At 51.7% G+C, this 18724-nt stretch overlaps 1 protein-coding gene across 1 annotated transcript in view; it reads left to right on the top strand.

Annotated features, from left to right (window-relative positions):
• Window positions 1-7539: 7539 nt before the first annotated feature.
• AHRR (aryl-hydrocarbon receptor repressor) overlaps window positions 7540-18724 on the top strand; it is a 128596-nt gene continuing 117411 nt past the window's right edge. The window contains exons 1-2 of the mRNA XM_019539968.1: window positions 7540-7617; window positions 13302-13385. The gene's annotated coding sequence lies outside the window, so the exon portion shown is untranslated. The remainder of the gene's footprint in view (window positions 7618-13301; window positions 13386-18724) is intronic.

Here is an 18724-nt window from a genome sequence, read left to right on the forward strand (position 1 = left end):
GCCAGTGCCCCACAGTGGGGGGCAGGGGGCAGATGTAGGCTGGTAGCTATGGGATTGGGGCTCCCTGTCTGCTGCCCTCCCCCCGGAGCCCTTCACAGCCCAGCCAGTGGGACTCAGTGTGACAGGCAGCGTGGGGCAGGGAGGCTCAGTGACACTGCTGGGAGCCCCATGCCACCATGGAGAGGCAGCCACTGCCTACCCAGCAGCAGTGTGGGGCACAACTCCGTTCCACCACCTCCACTGCTGCTGGATAGGCAGGGGATGCCTCACCGGCCAACACGGGGCTCCTGGTGGTGACACCGAACCTCCCTGCCCTGCTCTGGTCTATCATGCCCTGGGAGGAGGGCAGCAAGGTGGGGAGGCAGCTGCCAGCCTGCATCCATCCCCACCCTACACACAAATCTGGAGGACACGTGCCCCACATGTCCTCCCGAGGAGTGCATTCAGCAGCAGGGAACCAGTCCCACTGCCACCCCCTGGGACTCCATCCCACTCCCACCCAGGCCCGGTGACCACCCCAGCACTGGGCCCCACACACCACCCTGGCTTGGCAGCAGCCCCAGCCCTGCCCAACTCCCTCCATCTGTCACTATGGGGGCCTCAATTTCTCCCCCTGCGCAAGGCTTACCTGCAGGAAGCTGGCATCCCCTACCTGATGGTCCTCTTCCTGCTCCCTCTAGTCCCTTGCAGGCTGGAGCTCTGCCAGCTTGCTAAAGGAAACCCACCATTTCCAGCCTTTTTCTTCTTAAAAAGAGACTATCTGGGTTTTTCTCCTTAAAATTAAAAAAATCTGGGTTTTACCACATTTTTCCTTGGCGAACAGACGACCCAGACCTGTGCTTATGAGGAGATGGGCTGAGGGAATTGGGCTTATTTAGTCTGCAGAAGAGAAGACTGAGAGGGGATTTAATAGCTGCCTTATAGAGAAGTTCTCTCCATGCCCATTACTTAGCCCAGTCTGTCTGTCCACTGCAAACTCACGTGTTCCCTCCTGCCAATACTGTGAAGCCCTCACACCCTACCCCTTCAGAATAAAAGCCATCATGAGCCACTTTTCCTTTATTATATTTTAATACAATCCTCTTGGGTGGAAGCAGAACAAGGCTTAAGCCAGATGGTGGGGGCAGGGAACCCAGCAGGGGACCAAAGATAGGTCCCCCTCCTGCCTAAAATAGATCATTGCAGTACAAACCCCGCCCTCCCATTCATATAAATTAACACTTTCTCTCCTGGGAAAGGAGCAGGTGTAGAAGAGCACCTCTAAAAATAACACCTCTTGCATTAGACCCCGCCCCACCTTCAAAATTTGGCCAGCAACCATGCCTGTGGCCCTGCCCCCTCTGCATAGACTCCTTTGGGTGTGGGTGGACATGGAACTGTGAAGGCAGGTTTCTGAGAGGGGATGGGCATGTCCTGGAGGAGCCTCCCCAGAGCAAGGTCACTCCCACGGCCGGTTAATGATGACCTCACCCAAAGCCTCCAGCACCTCCCGATTGTAGCCAAAGTCGCTGTTGATCTGGTTGACGGACCGCTCCTCCAGCACCCACACCTAGCAGCTGGTCTCCGTGATCAGTCATGCGTTGTGGCTGATGATGATGACCACTGTGAAGTGGAGGCAGGAAGCAAAGCATGAGCAAGGTGGAAGGCAAAGCAGAGGCCATTTTCATACTGAAGGAGAAAGACCCCACGTTTTCCCCATCAGCCACTACCAGGACAGGACTGGGCAGTGAAGGGCACAACTGGGACCCATGGGGGACCCTGGCAGGAGGGTACTGTTCTAGTAAACCAACTCCCCCATGGGACCCACAGGCCCACTCCCAGCCTAGTAACCCTTTTGCTTTCTCACAGTCCTAGACTGGAACCCTGTCCATGCCAGCCTGAATCTGACCCATGACCTATTACTACCTTCCTTTACCCGGCAGATTGGACCCATGAAGCCACACCAGCCCAGTATCGCCATCCACCCTTGAATCTGATCCAGGGACCCAGTATTCCCCCAAGCCTGTCCTCCTCTGATCAGGCCAGTGGACCCCTCTCACCATGCTGCTTTCACTTGCCTCCTTGTACTCACTGATAGTATCACCTAAGCCATCAATCAACTCAATGCACAGAATATTTGTGGGTTCATCCTGGGGAAGTGACAGATCCCAAGTTGAACCCAGGAGTCCTGACCCACAGAACTTTCCTCCCACCCCCATCCACACACACCCACGCCAGGACCCAGGGATCCTTCCCAAACCATGCCCCTCACCATGACATGCTGGATGTCACTCTTTTCCAAGAGCCAGAGCAGGGCACAACCTACAAGTCCTGGTTCTCATGCCTGCTTTGCTCTAACTCACTGGACTCCCACTTCTTTCCCAGAGCAGGGAACCCATCAGAGCCCTATTACCATCCCATCCCATCAGGATGACGATACCAGGTTCCCTGAAGGCCAGCTTGGCAAACACCACACAGGCTTTCTGCCCCCTTGGGTAGGAAAGAAAAGGGACCTGAGACAAGTGGGGTGAAAGGAATGTCCAATCCCTTCTCTTTTCCCAAAATGCCATGATTCAGCTTTCCACCCACCTCCCCTCCCTGACAGCAGCTCAAAGCCCTGCACTCCCGCCCAGGAGGAGGGCAATGCTACTGGAAGTCTCTGCTCCCTGCCCCATCTTTCCCCTGCGTGGTCAAACCCACACCCCTCCCAGGGGCACACTTCCAGCCTCTCCCTGACTTCTTCCTCAATGGCCAGCCCTCAATGGCGGATTCCAAGCCTGTCTTCCCCTTTGCCTCAACCCTCACCTCCTGATCAGCACCCTGCACCCTCAGGCCCTAGCTCCTCCATACTCACCCTCTACCCCTGCCTGGAAGCGCCAGCCCCATACCTGACGATTTGCAGATCTGGAGGATGTGGGCATGCCTCTCAAGACCAAAGCACCCCAGGTACTTGCGAGCATCCTGGTAGGGCAGGTTGAAATTGCAGTGCAAGTACTAGGTGGCCATCTCCTGCACATTGAGCTGGTCAGCATACTGCTGGTTGAAGAACCCGAGTTTCTGCCAGGGTGGAAGGGATGGAGTCACTACCTGTTGCACCTCTCAGTCCTGCCCAGGACTCCCGCCACTGCTCTGCCAGTGCCCCTCACCCTGCCCCACCTGTTATCTCAGGCAAGTTTTCTGGACACTCCCCAACCCTCTAGTCCAGTGGCAGGCAACTGTAGTGTCTACACTGTAGTGTCTACCTTGTAAGGTGCCGGAGTGCTGCCATGCCAGAAAGCCAAACTGGGGCTGGGGCCACATAGCAGGATGCACTGCATATTAAAATACTTAACCATCATCTTTTTTTTACCGTAAACACCAGGTTTTCTAAAACTTCTAAGAACTTCATATGGTCTCTTTGTTGTTGTATATTCTTTTTTCGTTAAGCATGCTGTGATGAGAGAGAAACAAAGAGGAAGAGAACCAGGCACATGCACAAACACACACACAGGGAACCAAACACGAGTGCACATGTGGACACAGACACACACAGAGCCAGGCACAGACACGCAGCCTGCATGTGCACCTCACAGCGGATGGTGGGGGAGGCTCCCAGGCTGCCTCACGCCTCTCCCCTGCCGTCCAACCAAGGGGTGCACACAGCCACCACTGGCACAAAGCCCAGCTGGGGCTCTGGAGCCTGGTGCACAAAGGTGGCACTAGGGCAGCTTGAAGGGACTAGGGCCACCCCAAAACTCACCTGAGGCCCCTGTATCTTGAAGGAAGAGGGCCTTCTGCATGCCCCTCCAACACAGTGCTTCCCAGTGCCCAGGGCCCACTGTGGAAGCCCAGGATGGGGCGCTGAGCAGCGGCGGGTTGGGGAAGGTAAATTTAACCATGTACTCCTGGGGCCTCCTCAGCAGCTTTGCGGTCTCATTGGACTCCTCGTCCTAGTGCTTCCTGGGGAATTTCTGCAGCTTCCGGGTCAAGGCCTCTTTCCTCTGTTTTTCCTGGAGATTCAGGGCATCATAAGCCCACCTAGCCCTAAGGCCTGCCCTGGGGTGGGGATGCTGGATCGGCCAGGCAATCTCCTCAGGTTGGGCCGGCCCACCCCAGCTTGGAAACGTGCTTCCTTTGGGACCCTCCTGACACCCACCCTGCTATTGTGACACCCGGTTACAATTTGTGGGTCAGGAATCGCTCCCCCACAGAGGTTACTGCTGTGGGGAAATCTGATAGGAAACGTTCCCACCACTGTGAGCCAGCCTGACTCGACTGACTGGAGACCTGCTTGGGGCCAGCGTCTCCAGAGGGGAGAGGTCTCATGTTATGTACCCGCCCCTCTGGGCCAGGCAGTGCCCCTGGAGTCAGTCTGGATCTCAGGACTTACTGCCTGTTTTGTGGACTTTGCACTGGCCTGAAGGTCTTTCAGCTTCTTCTCCTGCTTCTCCAACTGTTTGAGCAGCTCCTTCTGCTTCTGCTGGCACATGGTCTTGAAGGTCAGTGTCAGAGACGGGGGCAGTAAGGGCTCCGAGCCAGGTCTCAGGAGGCCGGGGGTCAATTCCCACCTCACCACCAGTTCCCTCTGTGCAAACCTAAGGAAAGGACACGTCCCGCCTCTTCCCAATCCTCCTGTGCGGAAGGCCAATCCGTCAGGATATGCTCTATTGTGGGGCTATGTGCTTAGGCCCAGTTGAAAATTACTTAGCAAAACAGACTTTCAGAGGAAGAGTGGGTTTCCAATCCAGCCATATTTTAAGCTAAAAGCCTCTCCTGTCCCTGCAGTGGCCTGGGGTTTGTGGCACAAGTGTGTGGGGGGCAGGTGGCAGGTGTGGGCAGCGCACCCCCTACTCTTCCTCTGCTAAGAGGACCTCAAAGATGTCTGTGGCTGTGAGCTTCCCCCTGCGGTGCCCTGAGGCTGTGAGCTTCCCCTCAAGTGTCCCAGAGCTCCACGTTTCCCCCAGCAGTGCCCTGAACTGTGGAGTGGGGGGAGGAAGGGAGGATCTAGTCTCCTGCTGGGATCTTGTTGCTCCCCTGGGTGGGCACCCCACAAAGTTCCCCAGCGCCGTGAGCTTCCCTCAACAGTGCCCTGAACGGGGGGGAGGCGGGTCCCAGGAGAGGGTCTTGTCTCCTGCTGGGACCTTGGTGGTCCCCTGCCAGTGCCTCTCCCTCCTGATCCACAGCCCCTGCTCCCCAACCCTCCTGCCGGTGCCCCACACTCCTGACCCGCAGCCCCCTGCTCCCCCAGCCCTGCGAGTGCCCCTCACTCTCAACCTGCAGCCCCCTGTCCCCCCAACCACGCTCGCAGCTCTGCTGGTGCCCCTCACTCCCAACTGCAGCCCCCCAGCCCTGCCGGTGCTCTGCACTCCTGACACATGGCACCCTCCCCACCGCCTGCTCCCCTGCTGCTGCCCCTCACTCCCACTCTGCAACCCCTCCCACAGCCCTGCCAGCGCCACCACTCCACCCTGCAGCCCCTCCCCCCAGCCCTGCTGGCGCCCTGCACCCCCAACCTGCAGTCTGGTTTGCTGTCTCACTCTCCGCGGGCCCGATTGCACTGACTGGCGGGGAGCTGCTGCCCAGCTTTGTCTCTGCAGCCTCGCACATCCACGGGGCCAGGCCAGCTCAGGCTGGGAGCGCCACACCATGCCTCTGCGGGTGGGTGGCGGCTCTGAGAGGTGTGGTTATGGGGGTTAAGGTGAATTGGGGGGGCTATACACCCCCCCCAAAGCCCCCCCCAGTGCTGCCGCCTCCCTGGGAAGGCACTGCGCTGCACTCTCGGCCAGCCTGGCCCCAACCCTGCCCCCGCCAGCCACACTGACCGAGGGGCTCCCAGCTCAGGGAAGGAAAAAACTGAAAATAAAAGAAACCCAGAGCTAAACTGCCCCTGCTGTAATTAAGTACTAGGAGGTCAAGAGAGTAAAATTGGTATGAGGCACCCCCTAGCGTCTTTCACCGGTAATAGCAGATGAACCCATAATGAGACTTCAGCGGGTTAAATAAGGTACCCGTTAAGTCAGGTGTCGTGGTACATTACAACAGTGGAAAAAAACAGGAATATTTTTAGTGGGGAAATGCCAATATCATGGACAAGCAATGAAAATGGTTAGGGGACTGGGGAACATGACTTGAGAGGAGAAGCTGAGGGAACTGGGCTTATTTAGTTGGGAGAAGAGAAGACTGAGGGGAGAATTAATAGCAGCCTTCAACTGCCTGAGGGGGGTTGAAAGGGGGAAGCTGGACTGGTCTCACCAGTGGCAGATGACCGAACAAGGAGTAACGGGGTCAAGTTGTGGCAAAGGAGATTTAGGCTGCATAAGAGGAAAAATTTTCTCACCAGGAGGGTGGTGAAAGCACTGGACCAAGTTACCCGGAGAGGTGGTGCAATCTCCATCCTTGGAGGTTTTTAAGGCCCCACTCGACAGCCCTAGCTGGGATGACCTATTTGGGGATGATCCTGCTTTGAGCAGGGAGCTGAACTAGATGACCAGCTGCGGTCCCTCCCAACCCTCATTTTCTATGATTTTCTGATTCCCAAGTAGAGGACCATGCCCCTGCTTCAGAGGAAAGCGACTAACCCCTTCCCCCTCCTCCCCCAGTCCACACCAGTATGACCATGAGGTAAAATTCCTCCCCGACCCCAAAGACGGCAGCAAGGGTCTGACCCTGAATTTTGGGGTAAGACCCTGCGGCAGGTCTGCCCGGCTCTGGCTGCAGCAGGAGCGTTGGCGCCCCACAGTCACAGCCCCGGCCGAGGCTTAAACCTGGCAGGGGAAATATCATGTCTCTGTGTCCATGAAGGCCATTTTCCTGAAACACAGTGCAGGAGAGCTGCGTGTCTGGCGTGGTTCAGTGCGCGCCAAGGTGCAGCGGCCCTACGCCCAGTTTATGGGAATGGGAGTCTCCTCCCTTGCTTGCGCCAAGGGCCTTACAGCTGAGGGCACGGGGGGCATCCGAACCCCAGGCCTCCGGGCTTGGGCCTGCACGTAGGATGCCTGCCAAAGGATTTGGAAACATCTGAAGCCCCAGGGGTGGGTGGAGGATGTTTGCGGGTAGTAGGGCCACTCATGAACGCCGGGTGCCCCTGGAGGCTGAGGGGGCACAGCGAGCTCCCGCAGACCGTGGTGGCGCTGGCAAGCAGGGAGCCCCCACAGGGGGCTGCGGCAGTGGGGGGCAAGCGCCAAGCAGTGGTTGGTGACCACCCGCAGACGCAACAGGCCGTGTCGGCCAGCAGCAATCCTGGACCGCCCGCAGGTGCCGCCGGTAGTCAACAGCGCCTTTTCGCAGGGGGTGCACTGCCGTCCGTGTTCAGGGCGTGCACGTGCACCCGCTATGCGTCACTGGCACTGGCTGCTTATGGTTCTGGACTCTTGGATTTGGAAATGGCTTTGGCCTATTTGGGCTCGGATACAAAGTTAATAATAATTTTAAAAAATGAGCCCCCCCGACACGCAGAGCAGAGGGGGCCGGGGGAGCAGCCCCTCCCTGGGGCGCGGGGCTGCCCCCGCCGACCTGCCCCGGGGCTGCAGGCTGCGGGCGGGGCCGCCCGGGCGGGCGGGGCGGGAGGAGAGGCCGGTGCCCCGGGAGCTGGGGCCGGGCGGAGGAGCCGGGAGGACGCGACTGGAGCTGCCGCACGTCCCTGCTCGGCGCTGGGCGCAGGTTTGTTCCCCAGAAGCCGCCGCCGGGCAGACGCGGGCGCTTTGCCGGTCTGGGCTCCGGGGGGAGCCCCGCCAAGGGCCGGGCGCGGGCACCAGGCGGCGGAGGTCGCTCTCTGCCCGCTGGAAAGGCGAGGAGCTTGCGGCGCAGCCGCCTGCAGTCCCGGCGGAGCCCCGTGCCGCTCCCTTCGGCATCTTTCTTGCCGCCGCAGGATGGGGGGGTCGGCGCCCGGGCTCTCGGCAGGCGCGGGGTCGGGCATGGGGCCGGTTGCCTCAGGACTGGGCGAAGGACGCGGGCAGACACGGTGCTTTGGGTCAGTCCGTCTTGCATTAGACTCACTCGTACAAGTCTCATTGGACCCACTAATAAAAGTTGGTCAACTAAAAGTTAGCAGCTAGACCCAAAGCACCTTGTCTGCACGAGGGCCGAGTGCTGGACCGCCCGGCCCTGGGCGCCACAAGTTGCGAGTAGGGTCTAGGCGTTGGGGTGTGCGGGCACGTTGTGGGACGGTTCACCTTGATGACTGCATTTCCACAGTGGGCTTCCAGGGCCCACAGAGCAGATGAAGGCACTTCTCAGGTGTGCCCGTGGGATTGGCGAAGGCTTCTTGTTTGGGGATTGTCGCAAGTTTGTCAGTTTTCTTATGTACTGTGGGATATTTTTAAGAAAACGCCTTCCAGTTTGGTCGTTGTTTTTTCAATCATCCTTGTGAAAAGAAGAAAAAAAAACTGTGCGCATCCCAGTGTAGAAAAGGTTTCAATGAGCAGAGGTGATTTTTTCAAGTTTTATTGTTGCTGATAGATGATTTTTTCAAGCTTTGCCGACTTGTTAGGTAGATGTAACAAAACATAGTTGTGGTGCTAGTGACTGTCTAAACTCTGCCTCTATCAGTCTCGGTAATGGGGCAGTTGAAATGTTATGAGAACCAGGGGATATTTCCGCCCCCCGCTAAACTTGCTTTACTGCAGATTTGGTCTGAAATCCTGCAGGATGCAGGGCTCTTCTGTTGAGGTACCTAGGAGAGGGCATCACAACCTTTCCTTAATATTCGTGGTCCTTATTACTAACTCATGCCGACTTGGGATCTCAAATAGCTCCAAAAGGAACAGCGAGGATGTGGGTACGTGTCTGCTTCCCCGAGAGAACAGGGACAGAGACGTCACGGGGAAAATCCAAGAAATATTCAGGTTTGGAGAGGAGGTGTCAGGTCACTGGTTGCTGAGAGAACCACTCTGTGTGTCTCAGGTGCAGTTCAAATGTTGTTTGTGCCTTGGCCACTTTCTCTCCAATTAGGTGAACTTGGGAGCTGGCATCTTACTTAGATGCACTTTGTAGGGAAGACAAGGGTTTGTCTATAATGCAGGCTAAGAGGTAGGTAGGTAGGTAGGTAATCTAGAGTTTACCAACCCTTGGTTTCCTACCCCGTTGCTGTGCATTGTCAATGCCAGCATGCTGCTGTGCGTGTCCGTGACTAGCCATACAGCTATGTGGGGTCCTGTCCCATGAACGGGAGCCCCGCGATTCAACACTTGGAGTTGGGCAACTTGTCCGTTTTGCTCCTGGAGCTGCGGAGGGAAATGGACTACAACAGCCATTTCCTTGCTGTCACCAGTAAATATGCTGCATGCTGCTAAGTGCCAAAAAGGGGATATTGCCCTCTGCCATTACCAAGACCAAAAGCTGCTACTTTTTATGCAGGTAGTGTTTTCTTTTTTACGTCTGCCCAAATTCCTCCCAAGAGAGGATGGCAAGGAGTTCAGAGGTGATTTGGGGATCCACTGGAGATGGAGGCAGAGGGTACAGACAGACGTTACAATGGAAACACGTTCAAGTGAAGCACACTTGGATCCGTTTCCTGCAGGAAACTTCAGCCAGGGGCCCCTGTGCCGTCCTGTCTGCCTGGAGGGTGTCTGAAAACCCTGCAGCCTGCTCTGCTGCTCAACAGGGAGCGGTAGAGCTCACCCCCACTTCCAGGACAGGGAACTGGAGGGAGGTGGGGAGCAGAGAGATAAGCAGGAGGGGTTGAGGCTCCGTGGCCCCATCCCAGGGAGTCTGACACTCCAGCCCCAATCACATTGCCTTCTCCTTTCCCCCTTGCAGCAGAGCAGAGAGGTGAAGGGGACTGGGTCTGGTGGACTCAGTTGCACCCGGACCCCCAGGAGTTGGCACGAGTGTGGCTGGGGTTGAGGTCCTGGTGGAGGGTGCAGGGGACCCACCCACACCTTGGGACCCAGACCAGGACTCAGTGGCCTGACGTCTAGCAGAGTGCCCCCCGGTCCCCCGTGTCCGTCCTTCCCTCCCTTTTGTAGATGCAGCTGGAAGTGAAACAGCCCAAAACATCAGGTCATGGCAAGACAGCCTATTTTGGAGTGTTTCAGCTGCATTCAGAAAGTTTCCAAGAGCTAGTCAGTGTGTCCCACTGGCCTCTGAGATGTTTCAATGGTGTCTGAAACATTTTAGTTGTTGAGTCTACGCCCCCAGTTTGCTGTTAGAAGAGGCAGGTCTCCAGGAAGAGCCTTGTAGTACCTGAAAACTTACCTAAATCCACCCCAGCCATGTAGTCAGTATGGTAGAAGATAGCAGCTGCAAAAACTCTTGGCTCTCACATCTTTCCTGGACTGTCAGGGCTACAGCTTCACTTCAGCGCTAGCAAAATAAGGCAGAAGACACTTGAATTAGGCACCTGAGAAAGGCCCAAGTTGTGGTGGGATAACCCAGAGGCACCATGTGCTGCTGTGGATGGAGTGGAGGGGCCAAGAGTCTTACCACTAGAGCTGCACTGACTGCAGTAGTCTTTGCTATGACAGGTGCAGCCTGTGATGCCCAGTGCTAGGAGCTGGGCAGTGCTATGTCTTGTAGAGGATGGGGAGGGAGGGTTTGTGCTGAATGGTGGCCTTCCCACCTCTGTGGAAGGTAGAGCTCCACACCCAGGAGAGTACTGTCAGGTGGGAAGGAGGGGGACAGGAGAGTGAACTGGGCACCAGAGACAGGCCCCAGGGAGCCTGTGTGCTGGGGCTGGTGCAGCCAGCAAGTGGTGAGCCTGCACCTTAGCTGCACCAGCCCCGCTGCAACCCCCCACACTGCAGTGTGCAGGGCTGCCCTGCTTCTTTGGCTGGGCAGTGCAGGACTGTGCCTGCTGTAACAGACTCCTGGAGTGTGGGGGTGGGGATTGTATTGGCCCCTGCAAGTCCGTGCCTGGAGCAGGTGTCCCATTTACCCCACCGTAGTCATGTTCCTGGGAAAAGCCCTGGGCCTACTGAAGTTCAGGCGGCACCATTGATTCCCTTGTTTGGACTGCAGCATGTTTAACGTGTGTGACTGCAGCAGGCTACCCTGAGCCTGGCTGCTGCAAAGAGGAAGCAGCGTGGCAGAAGGCAGACGGGACAGCAGCTTCACCAAGGGGTGCTGCAGGGCTCGGAGTTGCTGATGAGGGGAGGAGAGCCCTTGCTGCGGTTCTGAGATTGGAAAACAGGGCCAGGGTCCTGCCTGCGAGCCAGGTCTGTTGGCTGGAGGAGAGGAATCAAGGGCCATATAAGTGCAAGCACAGGGCCAGGGCCAGTCTAGGTCAGAGGGCTGTGAGTGCAGGAGCTCTGGAGGGAGCTGTGTACTGAGACAGGGTTTATGTTTTCCTTCTGTTTGGGGTTTGTGATAACTGAGGTTTGGGGTGGCTTAAATGGGATGAGGCAGAGGCCAGGGGTGCGGTGTATGTTATATGAGTGGCTCAAGCCCAGACGGAGCCCTGCAAGGATCCAGGACCTGGCAGGCTGCAAGGGGCTGTAGCCTCTGGAGAGGGTTGGGAGCCCAGGTAAGACCAGAGGCTTTGTGGGGACTGTAAAACATATGAAGCCCTAGGGGGGCCAAAGACCAGGCAGGGCCCAGGCCAGAGCAAGACCAAGCTCTGCTTAGGCTAGAATGTGAGGATCAGGCAGACCAGCAGCCTGCTGATGAGCAGGGTAGAGTAAGGTGCCAAAAGTTGAAATTTGGTTCTCTGAAGGCAGATTCCCAAATATAGGAATTTTGCACCTCAAGTAGTGACATGCCAGAGGACAAGGCCACATTGCAGTGCCAGAGTAGAAAGGTGTGTATTGAATGGCCTCCATGGGTTGCTGCGGCCTTCCCTGGAGGCAGAGCCCATTATAGGGACAGAAACACTGAGCACGCTGTGCCATCTTGAATTTAACGGGGAGGATTCTAGGCCAGACTGGGTTACTGACCATTTAAAATCAAATGTACCTGCAGATAACAAATAAATTGGGCTATTACTGCTAAAGCATTGAAATGCATGATCAGGAAGCAGAAACAGGGGATGGCGCTGCATCCTTGCACCTAGCAGAAGCTACAGTTCAGTTTAAAGAATAAGCAAAGACAATAATACAGAGGCTGTTTGTGCTCGTATTCAAACTGCAACGGAAGCTTAGTGGTGTCGAACAGCGTGGTTGCACGGTGGCATTTGGTTTTGTACAGTGTGTTGAGTTTTATGCCGTGTGTTCAACTGAAGTTTTTAAGCAGTCATTTAAGAAATGGATTCGTCTTTCTTTAGCTTTATTGTAGTTCAGCAATGCTAAAATGCAGGCATGTCAACTGCTCTGTCTCGGTGAAAATATTTGCAAATGTTTGCTAAAACCTCATCTTTCATACAGGGTGCAGAAGTCACTAGTGTATTTGTTCTCTTTTGGCACACTGGATCATGTGCACAGACAAGCTGATGCTGATGGCGGTGGTAATCTGTGACTTGCTACTTGGCTTCCCCAGGAATTGTTTCTATTTTGTAGTGTATATGGTAACATGTCAGTGATGCCAAAGGGCTTACTCTGTGGGGACCTGACCCCAAATGCTCTCTCAGACTTGTTTCTGTGAAACTCCATGTCTCACTTCCTCATTTGGGGATCTTGATGGAGTTGCTTTGAAAGAAGCCACGTCTTGTCTTCCTTTACTTTTCCTCCAGTGCCAGGTGTTTGGTGGCCTAGCAGAATTGTCTGACACTAGTGTGGCTTGGGGCTGCAGGCTGTGCTGGCATGTGGCTGCCAAGCTGCATACTACATGGGTCACAGCTTGTGGGTGCAGCCCCTGGGGTGTCCCCTGCTGCACCAGTTGCATGTGGCCCCTTGCACTATTCTGACAAAGCATGCCCCTTCCCACACCCCCCACACTCTGCAGCACGTGGCACCCCACTGCATGGGCTGTGCAAGTGGTGTGTGGTCCCCTGGGCCCTTCCATGCCATGTGTTATCAGGAGAGACTGTTGCTGGAGCCTCTGGGCTGCATGTTCAGTGCTTGCAGGTTATGTATATCCTTCAGGCCACATTCTGGCACCCATAAACTACATACAGCCCACAGGCTACCAGCTGGACAGTCCTGGCCTAGAGAGTTCCTTGTAGACCTCCATTATGAAATCAGCCCTGCTGCTTCATTTCCGTGTCCTAAAAGTCAGAATCCTGTCACTGACACTGAATGGGCTTCTAGGTGACAGAGCATCTTTTGGTTATCCAATGCTCTTCCTGATAGGTGTTTTTCTAATATAAGAGTTCCTTTGATTTCATAAAACTTTATTCTCTGTCTTTGCAGTCACAAGTGAAAAGTAACTATTTTTATCCTAAATGTTTCTATAGGATGCGTTCATTCATATGTGTGCTCAACAGTGATGTAGGTAATCATAAAGCTGACCACAGATCGCTTATCTTTACGTAGGGTTGAAAAGAGAAACCTTTTCCTGTTCTGGAAAACTTTTTGAGATGCCAAGACTTTTCCCATTCTGAATTGGAATGAAACCAGGTAGGTGAGGGGGATGAAAGAAAGTTATGGAGAAGTAGGCTTTATGTAGGAGTAGCCCAAGGGAGCCCCCCAAATATCTAATAGTTTGGTGGTCCTGGCATTCAAGTCCCTGGTGTTCCAGAAACCGGGTCTCCTGCATTCCAAATGTAAGCCCTAATTGCCAGTTTTAGCAATTTTGCAATGTCACTATATAAAAATAAAAGTGATATGTATATAATACGTAGTTGTGATTAAAATTTTATAACCGTGTCTTCATACAGATCAAAGTTCCTCTCTAAAGTGAGGCTCGCTCCTCTTGGCACAGAGGTGTGCCACGATGGGGTTGTGTTCATATGGGGCAGTGGCTTCACATGATCAGGAACTATTTTCTTCTCTTTCAATTGCTGGAGAAGGGCAAGGCTGGAGCAACATCCAGCAGAGGAGCCCTGTGGAGGCTGAGCATAAGAACACAAAGATGGACCACTTCTGGGGAGTAGCCAGAGCACAAGGAATGCAATATATATTGGGCGTATGGGAAGGGATTGGAGAACCATGATCTTTTTACTCATGTGGGTGTTGGTGCCTCAGGGTAGCAAAGTGTGACAAAAGCTGCCTAATAGCTTGATTTATAGCTCAGAGCCAAGTAGCTGCCTCACCAGGTGGCACTGGTAGTGGTATATGAATGTGTGCTGTGTTAAGGGAGGGGGAAGAAAACAGAATTGAGCATGTGAGCAGCAGGAAGCAGAGATAAGAGTTAAGCCAGATCCATGTATCTATTATGAAAAGCACAAGGGATTGGTTCAAAGGGAACTTCTTTTTTTCACATCTAATGATCATGATTACCCTGCACAACTGACACAGCAGACTTTTTACTGTCTAGCTGCCACAGATGTCTAGTCACAACCCTGCGCAACTCAGTTTGGACCTCACTGAGGTCTGTGCTGCTGTAGATAGATTGCATCTATATACAAGCTGGCTAGTTTAAAACTGGATTGGGCATGTCTGCACTGCACTGTAACCCCAGCAGCATAGGCATACTCAAAACATTTCTTTTTAATAGTCTTGTGGGATTGGTAAAGAGCGTACCTGAGAATACAGACTAATATCAAACAGGTAAAAATGGATGCAGCTTTCCTGGCTTCAGTGTTATTGCATAAAGAATGGCATAGATCAGGTTTGAAGTGGTCTTGCCATTGCCTCCCTGATAATACGCATCTCTTCAGTGAAATGACAGAGTGCACAGTGAAGCTCTTAATTGAAAAACAAAGTGGTCAGATGACTGAAACTAGGGTTCTGTGTTTTTTAAAAAAGGTTAAATGTTTACAGAACCTTAAATGAAATATAGCACCTGAGACTTTCTGTTGAGTTTCCTTCATCAAACAATAAGTTGCCTAAGGTGTACACTAGTTGGGTAATTCATCTCAAAATGCTTTTTTCGGAGGAGAGAGGGAGCTACAAAGGAAAAGTAGGGAGTGAAATCACTGCTCTGCAAAAGGCAACTGAACACACAGTTGTAATTTTATAATATAGTAATAATTACATGCTTACATGCAGTTAAAAATTATATAGGACATTGTAATACTGTAAAGACTGCAAAGTCAACTACTTAAAAGTGAGGAAATGCACAAGATAACATGCCTTGTGCATTCTTAATTCATTGATGCTTGTGTTTTTTCTCTGCTAGTTAAGAGCCATCTACCATCTAGCATTTTGCCTCCGTGACAGAATTCAGGCAGAGTGACCAACTTGCATCTTCATCTGAATTTTGATAAACTACACAGATTAAACTGTTTAAGCCTCTCAATGTGAGGCATCTTCTTCAGCACTTAAGTAATTGTTGTGGAGATGGTAAGGAAGAGAGATGATTTTTAGCATGTTTTCCAAAATATGGATGCCAGTAGTATAAACAATATCCCAGTATTAATTTTCCCCAATTCCCTAAAATCTCTTCCATTCTCTTACTAATGCCCTATATGCATATCCCATGATTCAAATAGTTCTCTTTGCTACAGCATCGCATTGGTAGTGTTTAAGCTGCTTGTCTGCCATGACCCCTAAATGTTCCTTAGAGACATGGCTTTCCAAGTTCTGCCCCCATTCCACTCCTTGCTCCTAGATGTATAACTTTGCATTTGCCACTGTTATAATTAATTCCTAGGAATGGTTCCTATTTACCAAGTGATTCACATTGTTTTGCTTAACTGCCCTGTCCTAATCATTATTTACTATCTGACCACTTTGCCATTTTTTGATCAGGACTAGTAGGAGGCTGCTAATATGATCACCCCACTTGACATCTTTTAGATATTACCTTAAACTAGCATTCTTTTAGCCTTCTGAAATTTATCCAGTTCTTCTAACTTCACTAACAACAAAAAACAGCAGGCCAGAGATCTCCTCAGCCCATACTGAAAGGGGTCTGAAAACAAGTGGGAGGTCTGCCATTCCCTCCAAAGCTGCCCATCTCCCTAGCCAGCAATTAATTGTGTTCTCCATCAGTTTGTTTCTTCCAGCTCCTAGATCAATTCTAGCTTCCCCAGTCCCAGCCCTGCCTTCCTGGGGCATGTAAATTCCCTCTTCCAAATCTGGGGTTGCATTCTCCCCTTTCACTCTGGATGGCCCTTCCTACACCACTTGTTCCAGAGGGGGAAAGATATGGAACTGCTTTGAACAGCAAGGCTCTTTTTCTCACTCTTCTTCCTCTCTCTCAGCAGCTTAATGACACTTTGACAGGAGGAGAAAGAGCAAGTTCTTCCATCTCCTGCAGCAGCCCTGCTTGGCTTCTCTACTCCAAGAGATGGGACAGTAGGACAGGTAGCCATTCAAGAAGGAATTTTCTTTATGCAGTATCAAAAATGTGCCACCCCTCTCCATGTTTAAAATATTTAATTTTTGGATTGGGGACTCTTTTGTCTAAGGTACTTTAAATACTGTGCCCAGCAATATATGAAGGACTCATAATCATCAGTTATCTAGACAGGCTCAACTAAAAAAATGTTTACTCTAGTAGATATTGTCTAATATCTTCCTTCATTCTTAAAGGTCTGGAAATTACTTCATCATCCTCTTGTGGTACAAATATCTCATCTTCCTTCTCTCCAAAAATCAGAACAAAAATGTATATTGAATACTTCTGCTTTTCTGCATCATTAATAGCTGTATCATCTCCTTCCAGTAAAAGAGCTGGACCATTGCTAGGATCTCTTTGTTCCTAAAATAGATTAAAAACTCCTTCTTGTTTCTTGTTACCTTTAGCTCTGCCAGCTATGTATTTCCTCATCCCCCTCATGGTTTCTTTAGATTTCTTTCTCAATTTTCTACATTTTCCTTCCAGCCCTATTATTCTGTAAGCGAAAGATTAGGATCTCCTGTGGTCCAACCCCCTGCACAAATGCAAAAAAGGTACACCAGAATCATCCCTGTCTAGTGCTTATCCAGCCTCCTCTTGAGAATGTCTAGAGCAGTGGTCTCCGAAGTGGGGTGCACAAGACGATCCATTGGGGTGCAGGAAGAAAATATTAGAACTTCTATTTATATTTATTTTTTATCTAAAAAAATAAGAAAGAAATTAAGCTTTACTAATATTTAATATACAGATTGACACTGGCGCCCATATGTCAGACGGTCACGTACGGTACGCAAGGTATCCTGAGGGAAGAGTGGGAGTTCCACAATGCGGAGGGGTTGACAGTGGTGCCCTCACTCATTTGTTTGCTTTCAGTGTATTGCAACGTATATATTGGGGGTACGTGCTCAAAATTTTTTTTACTGATAGGGATGCATGATCAAAAAAGTTTGGAGACCACTGGTCTAGAGAGAGAAATTCCACAGCTTCCCTGGACCGTCTGCTCTACCACTTGACCGCCCTAACAGTAAGGAACAATTTCCTGAGAGCTGAGCTAAATCTGCTTTGCTGCAAGTTAGTCATTGCTTTGTGTCCTGTCCTCTGCAGCAAGGAAGAACAGTTGTTCTTCCTCTTCTGTCTGGCAGCCTTTCAAATATTTGAAGACTTATTATACATTTCCCCCCTCCTTAACTGCCTCTTCTCGAAGCTAAACATGCTTAGTTCTCTCAACCCTTTTTCACACAGACCTCTAACAAAGCTGTCCTTTTTGGGGGGAGGGCAGGAGTGGCCACTTAAACTCATTTTTGATAATTAACTAATTTTCAATCACACTTTTTCTGTTCAATTTTTTAGTCTGATTTAAATTTCACTTTAACCCAAGCTGCATGTATGTGCAGATACTCTGGGAAGAATTATCCCAGTTTGTTTTCCTGATAGGAAAAATTACTCAGATATATCTGAATAGACATTTGAATGCTGAGCTTTTGAAGAGCAGAGATCTTACAGCAGAATCATAGAAAATTAGGGTTGGAATGGACTTGAGGAGGTCATCTAGTCCAACCCTCTGCTGAAAGAAGGACAATGCCCAACTAGATCGTTTCAGTCAGGGTTTTGTCAAGCTGAATATTAAAAACTTCCAAAGATGGAGAGTCCACAACCTCTCTAGATAACCCATTCCAGTGCTTCACCACACTCCTACTAAGAACGTTTTTCCTCATATCTAACTTAAACCTCCCTTGCTGCAATTTGAGATCATTGTTCCTTGTTCTGTCATTTGCCACCACTGAGAACAGTCTAGCTACATCCTCTTTGCAACCCCCCTTCAGGTAGCAGAAGGCTGCTGTTAAATCCTTCTTTAGTCTTCCCTTCTGGACTAAATACATCCAGTTCCCTGAGCCCCTCCTCAGAAGTCATATCCCCCAACCCCTGAGCCATTTTTGTTGCTCTCTGTTGGACTCTTTCCAACTTGTTCGCATCCTTTCTATAGTGGGGGGCCCAAACCTGGACATAATACTTCAGCAGTGCAGAACAGAGGGGAATAATCACCCCTCAATCTGCTGGCAATGCTCCTACTAATGCAGCCCAGTACGCTGTTAGCCTTCTTGTCTACAAGGGCACACTGCTGGCTCATATCCAGCTTATTTCTGCAGGGCTTCTGCTTAGCCAGTGAATCCCCAAGCTGTAGTGGTGCATGGGATTCTCCCATCCTAAATGCAGGACTTTGCACTTGTCCTTGTTGAACCTCATGAGATTCCTTTTGGCCCAATCCTCCAATTTCTCTAAGTTACTCTGGGCACCTATACACAAGCAGTGAGGCTGCTCCGACACTGTAATTACAGTGCTTTAAAGCAGGTTTGGTGAATCAAGCTCAGCAAACTCCAGCATCTCGTGTATCAAGATCCCCAGCTTTAAAAATGGTGGTGGGAACACTATAACTAAAACTCATTGAACAAGCTTCATCTGAAGTGTCCCTGCCACCCTTTTTAAGTGCAGGGACACTGATACACAAGACGGT

The sequence above is a fragment of the Crocodylus porosus genome, unplaced genomic scaffold (genome assembly GCF_001723895.1).
Source record: "Crocodylus porosus isolate Cpor-Errol unplaced genomic scaffold, CroPor_comp1, whole genome shotgun sequence".
NCBI lineage: Eukaryota > Metazoa > Chordata > Crocodylia > Crocodylidae > Crocodylus > Crocodylus porosus.